This window comes from Zootermopsis nevadensis, unplaced genomic scaffold (genome assembly GCF_977971745.1).
Source record: "Zootermopsis nevadensis isolate Lab colony 2312 unplaced genomic scaffold, Znev_1.0 Znev_ptg000007l, whole genome shotgun sequence".
Taxonomy (NCBI): Eukaryota; Metazoa; Arthropoda; class Insecta; order Blattodea; family Termopsidae; genus Zootermopsis; species Zootermopsis nevadensis.
In genome coordinates, this window is record NW_028259139.1 from 3096594 (window position 1) to 3115076 (window position 18483).

The 18483-nt window shown below is 40.0% G+C and overlaps 1 protein-coding gene across 11 annotated transcripts in view; it reads right to left on the reverse strand.

Moving 5' to 3' along the window:
• The window catches only part of MICU3 (Mitochondrial calcium uptake 3), a 105289-nt gene that overhangs the window by 74681 nt on the left and 12125 nt on the right, over positions 1–18483 (reverse strand). The gene's annotated exons all lie outside the window — the stretch shown is intronic.

Below are 18483 nucleotides of genomic sequence, written 5' to 3' on the forward strand. Positions count from 1 at the left end.
ACAGAAATCTTCATCGCCCTGATGACGGAGGCAGTATGACCTCTGAAACGTTGGTTAACATCGACCAGACTACACAGAGCAACAACCCAGAAGACAGAAATCTTCATACTCATCGCCCTGATGACGGAGGCAGTATGACCTCTGAAACGTTGGTTAACATCGACCAGACTAAACAGCGCAACAACCCAGAAGACAGAAATCTTCATACTCATCGCCCTGATGATGGAGGCAGTATGACCTCTGAAACGTTGGTTAACATCGACCAGACTACACGGCGCAACAACCCAGAAGACGGAAATCTTCATACTCATCGCCCTGATGATGGAGGCAGTATGACCTCTGAAACGTTGGTTAACATCGACCAGACTACACAGCACAAGAACCCAGAAGACAGAAATCTTCATACTCATCGCCCTGATGACGGAGGCAGTATGACCTCTGAAACGTTGGTTAACATCGACCAGACTACACGGCGCAACAACCCAGAAGACGGAAATCTTCATACTCATCGCCCTGATGATGGAGGCAGTATGACCTCTGAAACGTTGGTTAACATCGACCAGACTACACAGCACAAGAACCCAGAAGACAGAAATCTTCATACTCATCGCCCTGATGACGGAGGCAGTATGACCTCTGAAACGTTGGTTAACATCGACCAGACTACACGGCGCAACAACCCAGAAGACGGAAATCTTCATACTCATCGCCCTGATGACGGAGGCAGTATGACCTCTGAAACGTTGGTTAACATCGACCAGACTACACGGCGCAACAACCCAGAAGACAGAAATCTTCATACTCACCGCCACGAAAACCTACAAACCTAAACAGCTGAAACAGCGTCTTTAAATACTGTAATAATCATTGTAATCGTAACGTAACTTACGACACTAAATACTTCATATAGCTGAAACAGCGCAGTTAAACAATCAACATATACATTACTACATTGCAGGCTTATTATACATAACCTAAAAAAATACCACAGAGAACAACCAAGAATCCAGCATTCTTTGCAAAATGAGACAGAAGTCGAGGTCTGCGTTGGTTTTAGAAAGTTTTCTCTGCGAATTTGCCGGCGTCCATGTTTGCGTAAGAACTCATATTAAAAGGGTCATTTCGTTGGAACTTAACATTCGAATGCTGACCTATCGCAACGTCTGACTAAGTAATGAAGCCACATTGTTCCCACACAGTTCTGCGGCTTGACCTCATCTTCTCACTACCATCACCATGAAATATTATCACCAGATGTCACTCACGCTGTCTCGACCCCACGGCTCACATCAAGTATATTAATTATTGTAAAATACAAAACTGAAGGCTACGCTACGAGGCAACGTTAACTTCCCAGGACACTACTTACAATTTCTGTGCTTATGACCGACTACTGTCCCACAAGGTAGTCCAACTTCCTTCTTCCCTTGGCCCCAAACCCCCCCCCCCTTCCGGTTGGAATTATTTTTTAAAAAACAGACAATTTTTGTTGTCTTACACAGGCCCAAACGTTGCTGAAATGTGTACACGTTTCTAAAGAGTTGCGTATTATTTTTTAAAAAAAATTCTGCAACAGCTTGCATCTGACAATTTCCACCTGAAAAATTTAAATTTGGGTTTTTACGTAAAGCCGCACACGACATATTGAATCTTATTTCAAATCCTTCTCAGTAAAGGAAATAAATTAACTTAAAATAAGTAGTAGATAATTTCGCGGGCCTGGTCGAAGAGTTATCAAGAATTTGCACCATCATAAAACATCTCAGTAATTTAAATAAACCTCGACACCTACGGGTAAAAGAAGAATAAGAATTATTCAATTGAATACGTACGGTAGCAAATGTTTCTTTGTAAATAAGACAGACGTTCGATTCTACAAAAAAAAAAAAAAAAAAAAATATTCCTCACAAAAAGTCATTTTATTTTCGGTCAATGACGAAGCTCAAAGGCTTAATTCCAAGCTCTAGTCTACTTCACATAAAGTATGAAGTATATTTGAAAGCTGTCTGGCAGCCAATAAGCAGATAACACTATCCCAGGCGTTAACGACCTCTTGCAGGTACTGGGACACACACACAGCACGTTCAAAAAGTCCCTCAACCCAGTGACAACTTCGTTTTCCCTACTTAGAATTACTCTGGTCCTAACCCTGGTTTCCAGCCGCGTGAGATACAAATTACATTTCACGGATACAAATATTATAGAAAAAGTTCGCACGGTTACACGCATTCAAATCGTGTGAAACGTTGCACAGTGCAGTCTCGTAGAAGTTTACAGACGTTTCAGAGGTCCTTGCTGCTACTATCATCAGGGCGATTGTCCCTGCAACGGCAGTTAGTACTTATGAAACGTTGGTCAACTTCTACCAGACTACGCGGCGCGCGCACCATCTCAGAAGACAGCCATCTTCAGATTCATCGCCGTAAGAACTTGAAACCTAACAAATTTAAAGATAAAGGAACCCCCACAAATTTTATTATAATTCAGTGGTTAAAAAAAAAACTGAAGGTTCAACACCGCTAATATTACAACTGTCAACTGTATATACAAACTGTCTCTGATCTTCACAACTTATCTCTCTAAGACCCATCTTAATGTTTCCTTCGAATCTCCATCCTCGTCTTTCAAGTTGACTGTAAAACATTCTCAACCTTTAATCATTTCGGTTTTGGGTCATGTCAATCTCTACTTACAGACTAACTTATTTCACTAAACACATAACTATATTTTTATTTAATTATAGTTTATTTAACTACGGGGTTAGCAGCTTAGAATACGCAGCGTCGGATGATTAATAAATAATAAATAGCAAATACCTCGGAAGGAAACTCTCATGATAATTTTAATTCCTATCACGAAATTTGCGTGGAGGGACTGACAAAAACCATGAAAATCTAGTCAGGATAGCAGGTCTCCTGGCTGAAATTGAAATCAGAGACCTCTCGAATACGAAACAGCAGATAAACCCCTCGACCCCAATACGTCGTCATCAAAATTCATTAAAACCGAACCCCACGTGTTTCAAAAACCAAGGATTCACTCAAAAATGTGCGTAAAGGATAAACGAAATGCAGTGGCTCACTTCGAAATGTAATAGTGGGGATGGGGGTGAAAATCTGGCGCCAAAGATGTGAACTGATGCCACTTTGTTCTGAGGGCCTCCCCCCCCTTCTACTGTTATTACTATCATAAAGCTCTACAGTAGGTAGTCTGAAGCAGACAGGGCGGATTAGATGGTACGCCACAAACACGTGTTGTGAGGGTCGGGGTCGATGTTTTGACCTCAGGCAGAATAACACGTTTCATATCCCAAATCACTTAATCGATATGGATTAAATTTGGTATAAGGAGTCCGCGTAAAAACTTATAGAGCGAGTTTAATTCTGGTCTTTATCGATACATCATAACCGCCAATTTACATAAGTTAAAATCGCATCATCACCCGATCACGAAGTTACGGCCTCAACATTGTCGTCCAGTCGTCTTTAAAGTGGGCGTCCAAGTCATCGTCTTTTTGTCAGATACTATTTTAAGATTTGTTTTTGGGGCCTGTGCTCTTCAGTTCGGTAGACGTGTTTAAGTTAATTATGTATTTAAAAGTTTCCTCCAGTAATCCATTCTGAATTCTTCTAACGTCCCTTAATTCCCTTTGCCCTCGAGAAGAGTGTATTCTCTGAAACGTCGATCAATTTCTACCATACTACAAGGCGTAACATCTCAGAAGACTGTAATTTTCATACCCCGCACAACAAGAACCAGAAATCTCAGCTAGAACATCCCGTCCTTTGTAAACATCTCATCTCTGAAGATCGTAGTCTATTATTTGAAAGACTGATGTCTTCATTTAACAGCGAAAACTAAAGTTGTCCTGGACTACGTAACAAAAAAATTCGAAGGCTTTAAACATTTACCCTGGAGCTGAAGCAAAATGACAGCCCCGAATTGAACTACTGGATAACATGTACGAGGTGCGATCAGAAAGTTTCAAGACTGCGCGTATAAAAACCCGTACACTTATCTCAGGTATTACATTCATCCATCACCCTCGAAGTAGTTCCCCTGGGAGTGAACACAACGATCCCAGCGCAGCTGCCAAGCCTGGAAGCATCCCTGGAAATCTTTCTTTGTCAGCCTGTCAAGCACCATCTGCGATTCTGCCTGAATCTCTTCTATCGTCTCAAATCTCCTTCCCTTTAGCTGAATTTTCATCTTTGGGAAGAGGAAGAAGTCACACGGAGCTTAGAAAGGAAGTTGGGGTCGGTTCTTGCAAGATCTTTGAGCTCCTGACAAACGAGAAGTCAAGTCGATTCTGCTTCTGGTCCTCAGACAGGATGCGTCGCATGTGGAGTTCTTCCTTTAGAATAAATCAGCTGACAGGTCCCATAGCCTATCCCAACAATGTCGCACAAGTCGTTGATGGTACGACGTCGATCTTCGTGAATGGCCTGCCGAATCTTCGTAACATTTTCGGGCGTTGTGCTCGAAGATGGTCGTCCAGAACGCTCGTCATCATCGACAGAGGTTCGGCCATTTTTAAAACGTGAATGCCACACTAAAGTTTGTGCACGACCCATTGCGGACTCCCCAAATGCTTGCTTTAGCATTTCATTGGTTTCCGTAGCCGTTTTGGCGAGTCTTTGGCAAAATTTGATGCACACGCCATTCCGAAATCGCAGGAGGGTCGGTGTAATGCACTACCAAAACGCCCGTAACTAAGAAACAAATGCTAATTCGATGATGCCGGCTGGCACACTGATTCACTATGAATGTAGGCCGCACCACCTAGCGGCAGAAGCTCGTACTACATCCGGTTCGCCCTCTATTGACACAGTCTTGAAACTTTCCGATCGCACCTCGTATGTGATAGCACCAAGTGGTCTTTTGTGCAGACTGAAGCAAATGGTTAACAGTGTTCATTAGATCCTGCACTTGTTAGCATAGAAGAGGGAAATACAGTGGAGTCCAGCATCCGTTTCTACACGTGCCAAAACCAACACACGGACTCTGTCTGCAGTCCTTGAGACAAACTCATTAACACGGGCGCCTATGACCACCTCCATTATAATTATTCAAATGTCTCTTCTGTATCTGCCAAAAAAAAAAAGGTCTGTTCTATATTTGACAAAGTTTATTTTACCTTAATCTTTACGTCTTCCTTACTACACTCATTTTCCTGTTTAATTTCGTGTACGATTTCCCCTAGTGACACGGATAAACTTAGACCCGTAATGCAGGCACCCTAATAAGCCACAACATCTTCATAAGATAGTATAATTGCGTCATATTGTGAATCAAATATTAAATTAATTATTCGGTTTTGTCCGTCTAATCACAATTATATTTAAAATTTACAAATAAGATAATTAAAATATCATTTTATATTCCACATCGAATAATCGATAATGCATTTTATTTATTAGTGTTCTGTCTGACGACAGGTCCATATGAACAGGATCCTTCCATCCTTTTCTCGGACTGGGACCTGTTCATATACGTTCTTGGCAGATGATCCAGAAGTGGTTTGCCATTGCCTTCTTCTGTGTGTGAATGGAGTAATTGTTGGGATGCCACGGAGAAAAACTCCGTGTTGCCTAGACCACGGCCTTGCCCAACACAAGTTATAAATTCGGGCACCGCCGGGAATCGAACCCGAGACCCCAGGATTACAAGGCCAGCGTTGTAACCGCTAGACCACCTCATATTATTATTATTTAGTGTTCTGTCTAACGACAGGTCCATATGAACAGGATTTTTCCATCCTTTTCTCGGACTGGGACCTGTTCATATACGTTCTTGGCAGATGATTCAGAAGTGGTTTGCCATTGCCTTCTTCTGTGTGTGAATGGGATGCCACGGAGAAACCGGGGAAGCCCCCGGAGGAAAACTCCGTGTTGCCTAGACCACGGCCTTGCCCAACACAAGTTATAAATCTGAGCACCACCGGGAATCGAACCCGAGACCCCAGGATTACAAGGCCAGCGTTCTAACCGCTAGACCACCGTGGCTATTAAACACTGCATAAGACGATACAATGCCTGGTGTTTTATCCTGAAGACTCTACTTACACTTTAATATATATAAAATATTAAAAATACACCTAGGCATTAAAAATTCTATATACCGCCAGCTTCGCTTTAACGCCAATATTGTCCGTAAACCAAGAGTGGCAATCTAACAGATTTAAAATATAAATCTGTCTACAACTTATAATATACGTGGATGCGAAACGGTAGACTGGCATTTGAAGGGTAGTTCTGTACACCGTCACCAGACCCTCTGACACGAAACTGGTTCACTTAACTTCGTCTATAAGAGGATCTCTTTACTTATCCTTCTGGGGCACGAACCAACGAGGGGAAACCCCGTCAGAGCAATGTGGCACGCCTTTTAGGCACGTAGTTGCAGATTCAAACCATCACGTCATTTCTCGGTAGCTCAAACGCGGACGCACGTATTTTAGCAAACACCCCCCCCCCCCTCCTCCCCGATGAACAACGCATGTGACGATATGAATTAGAAGCAGCACTAATGTATGTTGTATAAACACGTGGGACCCAATGCAAATCAAGTAGATTACGCAAACAGGAGTAGCCAAATGAACTTCCTTACAAAGAAATACCATGACCTAAACCTGTCCGCTTTCGTAACCTAAGAGGAAAAAACTCTAAAATTTGCAACTGTGGTTTACGGACACCATGCAGGTGATATATCTCTTCAAGATCCGTTTCAACATTATTCCTTCTTCTCGTAGACGTAGGTGGGAGGAAAATATTAAAATGGATCTTAGATACATAAGACGTTGTAATATGGACTGGATTCATCTGGCTCAGGGACCAGTGGCGGGCTCTTTTGAACACAGAAATAAACCTTCGGTCCCATAAAATATTTTGAATTTCTTAAGTGGTTGAGCGACTGTTAGCTTCTGAGAAAGGAAGGACTCGGTTCCATGAAGTACATCAACGGGCGATATTTATGGTGTTTCCCCGAGGTGTATTATTTTACGGGGAGGACGTCCGTTCGAATCCCGCTCAACCCTTGAACCCGGAGTACAAATCCTTATCAAATGTCTGTGACTGCTTATTCAACGTATCTGCAGATACCCTCCGTATCTCGAGGTCGGATTTTATATCTGCGACTTGGTGGACGCACCATGTCAAGGAACCGACTTCACATGGCGTCATGATATAAAAAAATTGATTGCAGACAATTTAATTGGCTTTTGAATACATTTCAGATATTACGTAAAGTCTCAGTCAGACTATAATTCCCCCATTATAAAATATCCATATGTCAGGAAACAACGTAGACATCATAATTTCATGTCTGAACGTCGTCTTTGTGTCCTGAAAATATATTGACTCTCGGCAGTTCAGCGTCTGGAGATGTTTAATCACATTTGACCTTTCGGATGACGAACTGTGCCGATCTTATCGTACTAAAACGAAATAATCTGGAAAAAAAAGGCATGCATTTCGTTTCTGGCGGGCCCTTGTAAAAACAGCAATAAACGTTAAGGTTGCATGAAAGATGGTGAATTTCTTGACCAGCTGATCGACCATCAGCTTCCTAATAGGGTTGTGTACCATGAAATTATATTAAACGTAGCCTATAACGTATCCACAAACCGAGGAGTATTTCTTTTACAGAAGACTCAAGATTATCCAGATTAGTTGGTAAATATATTTCCCTTGGATAATCGAAACCACGGATAATCAGCAAAAATAGAATAAAACACGTAAACTACATAATTTTTTTAAAGATCTCCTAATTTCAAAAATGATTTTATGTAAAATTTAATACAGTACATACAAATTATTTAAAAAAAAATTATATTGTATTGCCGTATAAGCTTAATGTTTTAGCAAACAATTAATTTACATACTTTAAATAATATCATCGTTGTATTTATTCGTTTGGTTTTAAACGTTCTTTCACATCAGATTTCCTATATTAAATTTTAATTTTCGTTTAAAAAAGACATACCACGGTTAATCTGCCCCCCTCCCACCCGGGGGGATAACCGTCCTTTCTGCGTAAGTTCCCCACCAATTCTACGACGCACAGGTTTGTTTCCATGCCTTCTATTACGCATCCGGAAAACCCATAACTCGGTTCTCACAACCACGTTTTCAATTCAGTCACTAGTGACATGACGCTCCGTATCAGATTATGGAAAGAAGTGATTTTGCGAAAATGATTCTACGTCACATTACGTCGACGGCAAAACCCGATCATCTAAATGAATACTGAAGAGGAAAAATGACTCAATCACTTCACTAACACGTATTCTTTTAAGAAGAACGAAATGGACTACAAATGTAGCTCGCACAGGGAACCAAAAGACTTTTACGAAAATTTGTTTGAAAAACGCAAGAGAGGAAATCACTTTTGAAATATAAGTTTTGACAAGAGGATAATATTAAAACATGGTAAGAAAAACATTGTGGTCTTCAGTAAGAACTTACATAAATCATCGATTTCTACGCCTATAGAAAATATATTTACCACGCGGGTAATTATAAACTATTAAAGAAATTCTCTGCATCGTAGAACTGGATGCTTAAAAATTCATTTAAGGTACGACCAGTTCAAAATTTGTTAGTCACCAGTTGTAGTGTCTCAATACTTTTTAATTACCCTGTATCACCTCTACGTCGCATTCGGGATGAGTTCCGTAATTTTCATTCTTCGACTTATATATTCTTAATCAAATCAAATCGATTCTAAACGATGGCGGATTACACTTAATATTATTAATTGTATGGACTTTTTCATTGTCCTTGTTTAAAAAAAACGACGTTTCGGAAACTGGCTCTGTTCAGACGAGGTACCTACTCAGTTGGGTCCATCAGATAGAGCTAGTCTCCATCACTGGTTTCTTCTTTTAAACACAGACAGTGGAAAAAGTCCAGACAATTAATAATTTTAAGAAAATCAAATCGGTTAAGTTGAACATGTAACATATGGCGGCGGGATATGAGAAATGAGTACACAATTCTTGGCAAAAAAATATCATAGTAAGAAAACACCTAACAAGTCTAAATAGGAAGGTAATATAAAAATTGAGTCTATGGTCCGTAAGGTTAAATTAAATTTGAGTGGTTTAAGACAAGGCTAACTGACATACTTTTTTTTACGCATTTCATGTTTCTAAAACAGCAGGGAATTTCTCAAAAACCAGAACATGTACAGAGACAATTTTTGAAAGGAGACCAGTCCAACTCGTAAGTGGTGTTAACTGTATACTTGAGATATAATCGCAAAAAAAGATTATACGAACGGGTATCGAAGTCCAGAATCGTGACGAGCTATTCATCACTGTGAAGGATGGTTTATACTTCCTGTGCGTTACTTCTGAAAGTGACACTCTACCCAGGGTGGTCCTGCGTCCCACAACCTGTCTCACTCACCCGAAGCAGAAGCTCGTCATACCAAAACAGACTAAAGACAAACTCTGTCAGAGTCAACTGCATCTGGAAGGAAGTCATCACGCTCATTACTAGGGTTCGGATGTTCATGACATGTCATATTTTTATTGGGGTTTATATTTTCATTCTAAACTGAAATTAAACACTAATTGAGTTGTCCTAATCACAATTATTCTTTTTTTATTTTGCATATACGAGGTGCGATCGGAAAGTTTAAAGACTGCGCGTATAAAAACCCGTACACTTATCTCAGGTATTAAATTCATCCATCACCCTCGAAGTAGTTCCCCTGGGAGTAAACACAACGATCCCAGCGCCGCTGCCAAGCCTGGAAGCATCCCTGGAAATCTTTCTTTGTCAGCCTGTCAAGCACCAAATAACTTGACTGAAATACAAAATGCTTGTTTTAAATTTTAGCGAATATTTTTTCATAAAAAATTAGGTCATATTTTGCCTCTTTTGGGGGCACATTTCTCGGTGTTTTACGTCATGAACATCCGAACACTAATCATTACCTACATGATATGCAAATAACAGACAAGGATTATAACTAACTAACTAACTAACTAGATGGCTTACCGAACCCGAAGGTTCATCACCGAATTAACCAAAGCCCTCCACCGGACCCTGTCCTGGGCCAACAAAATCCAGTCTCCTTCAACTCCTATCTCCCATAGATCCCGCCTGAGATTATCCTCCCACCTACGTCTAGGTCTCCCCAGCGGTCTCTTCCCCTCAGGTTTCCCAACCAGTAACCGGTGCACACCTCTTGTCCCATCCATGCGCGCTACATGTCCCGCCCATCTCACTCTTCTCAAGGATTATAAGAGAGCCGAAATACTTTTCTGAAGGAATCTGATATCTTAGTCTATTCAACGACATAGTGCCAACTGCATAGGCTACTTAGCACAATACGAGAATTTACACTAATTTTTAATTATGTCCGTGTATTGTGAAAAACTTGCTACGTTCATGTAAGTTAATCTCAACATTAGTCTATACAAAGATAAACCATAAAAATTATTCAGGATTATCCTCTCTTAGCCAAGATATAATTCAAGGTCTTCCTAAATATACATCAAAATGCCTTAAAACCTTGCACACCGCGTAGTGTATTGGAATATAAAATATGCATACACACAAAACTGTTTACACTAAAAAAACAAGTTAAATCATATAATATAAATTAAAAGATTATGGTTTTTTTAACAGAGCATAAAGATAAATTCTTTACAAAACCATATTTAGTAACACTTCACTGAAGATGACCTCTTGAGGTCGAAACGCGTTTGTGCATTAGTGTCCTTCATAGTGTAAAGAGTTTTGTTTGTATGCATATTTTATATCAAAAGGCTTTATTTATTGTATTATTTCACAAGTTGCATGCATCGGAGAAATAAGAAATGCATACAATATTTTTGTTTGAAAACCTGAACAGAAATGACCACTTCGTAAACGTAGCCGTAGACGTGGAATAATATTAAAATAAATATTAGTGTGTTAAGGTGTGGACTTGATTCATCTGGATATAAATAGGGACCAGTGGTGGGCTATTGTGAATAGAGTAATGAACCTTTGGGTCCTATACAGGCGGGGATTTCTTAACTAGCTGCAATACAGGGGCTATATATTTGTTGTAGTAGAAGTTTTTAAGACTTTTACAACGTTAGATTTAAACTCGTGTAATGTAGAGTTTGGAGTGGACCAAAAAGGCAAAGTATCTCTGTGATTTATTAAGCGCCACACCGTGAAAACACATGGGAGAGTGGAGGTACGGCTCCACGTATTCTTAACTCCGGGATCAGACTAAGATGCGTGGTAGTTTCACGCTCCGGCAGTGTCTAAGGCAAAGAGCTCCTACCCAATGCACACGAGGTCAGTCGTGACCCAGATCTCGTTTCTCCGTGGCGACAAATGGAACAAACAAGTCACGTAATGTAAGGATGATGTAATTCTGTCGTGAAACGAATGCAAGAACCCGTTATTGTAATAAAAAAATATGTTTAACAATTTTAGTAATCTCTATTCAATACCAAATTTCGTAAAAAGTACGTTCAGCTTTTATTCTATTTTTCACGCCATATTATTGAATACTTGTCCAAGAGCCAGGGTCAAATCTTTTCCTTGGGGCTCATTATAGTACTTTCAGAAAAAATAATTTTAAATTAATAAAGTTCTATGTTAAATCTTCCTCCTGTTCCCAGAATGGCCGTCTTTTGCAGATCCACACGAGTGTTTAACTAACTAACCAACTAACTAACTAACTAACTAGATGGCTTACCGAACCCGAAGGTTCATCACCGAATTAATCAAAACCCTCCACCGGACCCTGTCCTGGGCCAACAAAATCCAGTCTCCTTCGACTCCTATCTCCCATAGATCCCGCCTGACATTATCCTTCCATCTACGTCTAGGTCTCCCCAGCAGTCTCTTCCCCTCAGGCTTCCCAAATAGTGGACCCAACCAACCAGATGGCTTACCGAACCCGAAGGTTCATCACCGAATTAACCAAAGCCATCCACCGGGTCCTGCCCCGGACCAACAAAATCCAGTCTCCTTCAACTCCTATCTCCCATAGATCCCGCCTGACATTATCCTCCCATCTACGTCTAGGTCTCCCCAGAGGTCTCTTCCCCTCAGGCTTCCCAACCATTACCCGGTGCACACCTCTAGCCCCATCCATGCGCGCTACATGTCCCGCCCATCTCATTCTTCTCGACTTAATCACCCTGACAATATTGGGGGAGCAGTACAGATTTTTAAGCTCATCATTATGCAGTTTTCTCCATGCCCCATCTACACGAGTGTTTACAGGCATCATCATTATTATTATGATTATTATCCCATCTACTCACCATTTTAACAGGGTATTTATTTCCATGTACCCGAGACAGACCTTGTCACCAAGGTACACAGTGCAGCAGCTATTTCCGAAATACATTTTGTTTTTAATACGTGCTACATGTATTATATAATTTTATTGTTAGAGATGACTACAAATTTTACGACAGCGTCTTTCGAATGATGTATAAAGATCCTAAAATGGCAGTTTTCTGAAGTTCCCTGATGTCGTGTTCGCCCGGAATGTTGGCCAAATATTTTCTGAGTGACCTGGAGACAGTTCCAGGTGCTCCTACAATTATTGGGATTACTTTTCCTTGCACGTTTCATATTTTCTGTTAATGCAGCATTTTAATAAAAATAATTTAATTGAATTGAATTATTCAGAGTTTGGTGACGAAACTGATGTCACTATCACCCAGTTTCTAAATGGAGGAATGTAAAAAATACCAACACATTTCAGGACCCGACTTCGATTTCTGACTTCAGTCGTGCCCAATTCAAACCACAGAAAGAACTAAGGCACCGACACAAAGATTTTATCTCCACGTTCACTCACCTCAGGCAGTGAGGAGAAAAAACCCAACTAAAAACGTCTGTATTGGACCGTGTTCGGTCTGTTTCAAGAACGACCCTAGTTGCGGAAACGACCACCGCAACACCCTCAGCAGCACCGTAGCGTCTGCAATGTCCTTTATAGCGTCCTGCCGAAGGAAACACGGAGACACAATCCATTCTACGACATGCTCCATACATCACCTGTGTTAGGGTTGGTGTCAGCTTCTCTGTCTAGTCCCTTCTTATCTTATCTACAACCCTATACGTTCATACGTCACAAAGATTCAACTCACCCCCTTCTGAGCTCCTCAGTTGGCTACAAGTCGCAAACTTCGGTTATGAGAACACGACGAAGATCAACGTTGATCTTCCAGAAGCTATCTGATGTAAATATTTCTACCCTGAGGCATCACACAGCAGTAACGTGTTAGGGTTTTATTCTCGAGGTCGAATCCCGGGCAATAGATGATAAATATTGTGTTCTATATTAGATGGAAGTGGTCACGGTGGTCTAGCGGTTAGAACGCTGGCCTTGTAATCCTGGGATCTCGGGTTCGATTCCCGGCGGTGCCCGAATTTATAACTTGTGTTGGGCAAGGCCGTGGTCTAGGCAACACGGAGTTTTCCTCCGTGGCATCCCAACAATTACTCCATTCACACACAGAAGAAGGCAATGGCAAACCACTTCTGGATCATCTGCCAAGAACGTATATGAACAGGTCCCAGTCCGAGAAAAGGATAGAAGGATCCTGTTCATATGGACCTGTCGTCAGACAGAACACTAAATAATAATAAAAAAATAATAATATTAGATGGAAAACCTGAATCTAAAAGCACTTCGGAGACCATCGAGTACATGCTAGGATAATATTAAAATGGATCTTGAAGAAACAGGATTGCTGTGTGCTGTGAATTCATCTGATTCAGGAGAGGGTCTTGAGCTCAAGGCAATAAACCTTCGAGTTTCGAACAAGAAGGGGGGGATTCTTGAGTGTCTACTACCCAGTAAAGAAGGACTCTTCCATGAGAGAATTTAGGCAATATTATTATTTCGAATCAAGTAGTACTTGAATTAGTTTTTTCCGTCAGCATCATTCAACAGCTGATCAATATTCGTTCACGTATCATCTGGGGGATGGACACTGGCCCTCAATGACACACAGACATAGTCTCACCCCACAGTAACAATTAAAATTACCGAACAAGCTGGGCACGTGATACTGTGTTCTGAATTCAATAGTTCGGAGTTCTAATCCCGGCATCGGAATGCTATCCAAACTAAAGTATGGCATTGTTCTAAAAAGTTAATACTTGAATTCTTTTTGAACAGTCTACAAGTTTCATCTCTTCAGAACGTAATGAAACCGGCTACTTTTATTCATTAAGAGGAAAACAGAGAATGCCATTCATCAAGGTCTTTCACACCTACACAATATTTATGAACTCTGGAAAATAGGACAAAAGACAGCGTGCGGATGATAAGGAAAGTTGGATACAAATAAATCTTAACCCATACTCCAGACAAATATGTCCTTTCCAGGGTCTAGGTAGGAACTTCTCTTACGTAACCTAACAGAATATAAAATTGAGGTGGCATGCATTTACCCTGCCGTCACTTTGTAAAGTCGCGTAGTTGTGATAGGTTACAGTCTTGTTTCAACACAATCCTTATCTCAAGGCGTGTTCATAATATATTAGACATTAGGCGCGTAACTTATAAATTAGAAACCCAAACAAAAGGAGTACAACATTCACAAAGGATTTAGAATAAACGCACGCCTCTTCAGGTATCGCTGAGCCTAACAGGAATAATCTGTTCATGTGTATAAAGACCACGCAACGAAAGCGTAGAGAGGGCGTGTAGGTATCTCTCCAAAAGGTGTTTTTAACATTTTAAGATCTGAGGCAAACATTTACCTTTGTAAGATTTGAGGTTTTCACGGCGGTCAGTTGGCTGTCTTCCGGGTTGTTTCGCCGTGTAGTCTTGTAGAAGTTTACAGACGTTTCAGAGGTCCTTACTGCCTCCTACCAGACTACAAGGCGCCACAACCCACAAGACAGCCATCTTCAAACTGACCTTTTTTCATTGACTCGAGGGCAGGCGGATTATAAATTAAATAAATTTATTGAAATTCCACTATAATTATTAAAAATTATACTACGAGTAACTATTGTAAACAGGTTCATACAATGACACAAGTTGTCACGGTGGTAAGGATGATGCCGGTTCGAATCTCATCCGGGACGCTTCGTAGTTATCCCCAGTCTCTCCAGGAGAATTTCTTGAAATAGGTCATGATTGTTTTGTCCCCAATCCTTTCAAGTTAAACAGACGCGATTTCAATACGACGAATCACAGAGAAAACTAAGCAAAATCTTCTATGTAAATTCTGTAGGCTTGACTCGTGATTAAAAAATTGTACTATTTACTACAGCGTAACAAACTGTATCAGAAATATTATCAAATGTACGCCTCCACACAAATATATACATATTTGTACTGTAAATACATTTAATCATTTTATATCACGTATTTTAGCGCTGGGCGACATGTTTCGGTTTCACTGGACACTCTTCAAGCACCCAAAATTCCAGCACAAATCAGACCACAATGTTGAAGAATATGACATCCAAATGTGGTGCTTCATAATCTGTTATTTTTTATTTAGTGTTCTGTCTGACGACAGGTCCATATGAACAGGATCCTTCCATCCTTTTCTCGGACTGGGACCTGTTCATATACGTTCTTGGCAGATGATCCAGAAGTGGTTTGCCATTGCCTTCTTCTGTGTGTGAATGGAGTAATTGTCTAGGCAACACGGAGTTTTCCTCCGGGGGCTTCCCCGGTTTCAATTACTCCATTCACACACAGAAGAAGGCAATGGCAAACCACTTCTGGATCATCTGCCAAGAACGTATATGAACAGGTCTCAGTCCGAGAAAAGGATGGAAGGATCCTGTTCATATGGACCTGTCGTCAGACAGAACACTAAATAATAATAAGATGAGGTGGTCTAGCGGTTAGAACGCTGGCCTTGTAATCCTGGGGGTCTCGGGTTCGATTCCCGGCGGTGCCCGAATTTATAACTTGTGTTGGGCAAGGCCGTGGTCTAGGCAACACGGAGTTTTCCTCCGGGGGCTTCCCCGGTTTCTCCGTGGCATCCCATTCACACACAGAAGAAGGCAATGGCAAACCACTTCTGGATCATCTGCCAAGAACGTATATGAACAGGTCCCAGTCCGAGAAAAGGATGGAAGGATCCTGTTCATATGGACCTGTCGTCAGACAGAACACTAAATAATAATAAGATGAGGTGGTCTAGCGGTCAGAACGCTGGCCTTGTAATCCTGGGGTCTCGGGTTCGATTCCCGGCGGTGCCCGAATTTATAACTTGTGTTGGGCAAGGCCGTGGTCTAGGCAACACGGAGTTTTCCTCCGGGGGCTTCCCCGGTTTCTCCGTGGCATCCCAACAATTACTCCACTTTCATCATCATCTCGCAAAAAAATAGGGGTCACAGCAGGAGCTTTAAATGTCGAGGTCCCCATCGAACCCATGTACTGAAGGGTAGTGAATCCTGCTAACCACCAATGCACACCATGCTGAATGGTGTGTACTGGACACAAAAGAAACCAATCACCTCCATCTTGAGCCAAAGTTAAATACATTCAGATCTTTTACCTACATTTCCCCACTAGCAAGCAATGGAATCGCGCTTAAAGACGAGACCAGCTTTTAACTTTGTTACAAGGTTAATACACAACACTAATTTGAAACTTCAAGACTGCCGTCAACATGTTCCAGTGGTGCAATGCCCTCTATTTTAATAACATGGCAAGACTTCCTTACACATCTGCATAAAAAGTAATTGGACATGATTAAGCAGTGCTCAAGAGTTTACACTCTCATTCCGCAAACATCTCACACTGACAAGGCATAATTACGTTAGAATGACTATGAATTTCGATGACAACTGTTATTAGCAGTGCATAACATCAACAGTTGATAAAACGTCAAAAAACAGTAAGATAAACACATCTAAAGCAGAGTTAAATGGAGTCCAATCTTGTGGTAACAGGACTGATTCTTGCAAAGACTCAGAATAAGAAAATTATTTGTGTGGGCAACGTTGTGGACTAGGATTTGGGAAACTTTTGCTGCATTGTGGGAAAAGTTTCGATATACAAAGCGATTTTCACCTTCAGTTTGAGGTCGACAATTTGTCAATCTAATTAACGTATTGTAACGAGAATGGCGAACACCTGTAAAAGATGTAATTAGAACATTTTGAAAAAGTGGGTTAATTTAATAAATTCTGATTCACAGAATTTACTCTAAATAAATATATATATATATATATATATATATATATATATATATATATATATATATAGTCAAATATAAAAGTTTTACACTAAATTTTAATATAAAATGAATTTTTATTTGAATTCAGACTGTATACGATAGTTACGCTAAACAGATCATGAGTTACACTTTGGTAAGAAAGTGTTGAACAGACCTTTAAAATATCAATGATTCTGATATAAGAATATGCTAGAAATCCTTAGGAATTAAATAGTTTGCATTTATAAAGATTCTTGTTAATAAATATTTTGTTTACAAACAATATGACGTGAGGTACTGAGAGTAGCATTAAGTAAAAAAAATAATTCAATTAATTTATTTATTACTTCTGTGCTACATCATCAGCCAGATAGCCAATTACATATGTGGCACAGGAACAAAATAATAAATACATCTAAATAACAATAATTATATTATCAAATTATCTAGAAATTATACAGCTGTAGCAATGGTTAACACACAAAGGTAACTAGAGAGCAGGAAGGAAAAAATTATTTCCAAAACATACCAAAATGAAAGCAAAAGCTTTTTTAAAAATATATCAATATATTTGGAATAGTTCAATTAAATTCAATTCAGATAAGTTAAAAAAATAAGACATGCAAAACGAATACAAATGAACAATATATATGGGAGATGTTCTGTAAGCAAAATTAAGCGGCCATTTCTCACCCAAGTCTCTCCTGATTCACTACTAGATGGCTCTAGCAGTCAAATCAGGATTGAGTAGAAATTGTGCAGAGTCAGTGGACTGGTCACTCACTACTCACAAATGCATACTTCAAGGACAAAGAAACCTCCAAAGAGGAGGTTGTGAAGACCCACAACTGGGTTGTAGAGCCAAGGAACAACAACAACAACAACAACAACAACAACTACAAATATATATATATACTGATTTATGAAAGTGAAAGAAACAGAAAAATGTACATAAAATTAAAATACTTTTAAATATTAATTTATGATAACAGAGAATTGACATTCTGAACAAGACTTTGGCTGACAAGCAAGATTGCAAGCATAACAGACTGCAATATTCTAAGCTTGCTAAGCATCCTCCATTATAAACAACAAAAATCACCTTCTGAAATAACTTTCAGAACTGAGAACGCCTGTACAGTTTATTGTAAATTTAAAAGACAGTGAAAATGTAAACTAAGAAATAATATGCAAGATAAGAGATCCACAGACAGAGCTGCTTGCTGGTTAAATAAAAAAAAAACTCTGCCTAGTATCAGTACTAAATAAAATAAAATAATTGGTAATTAAACAATGACTGTTCAGTCATGATA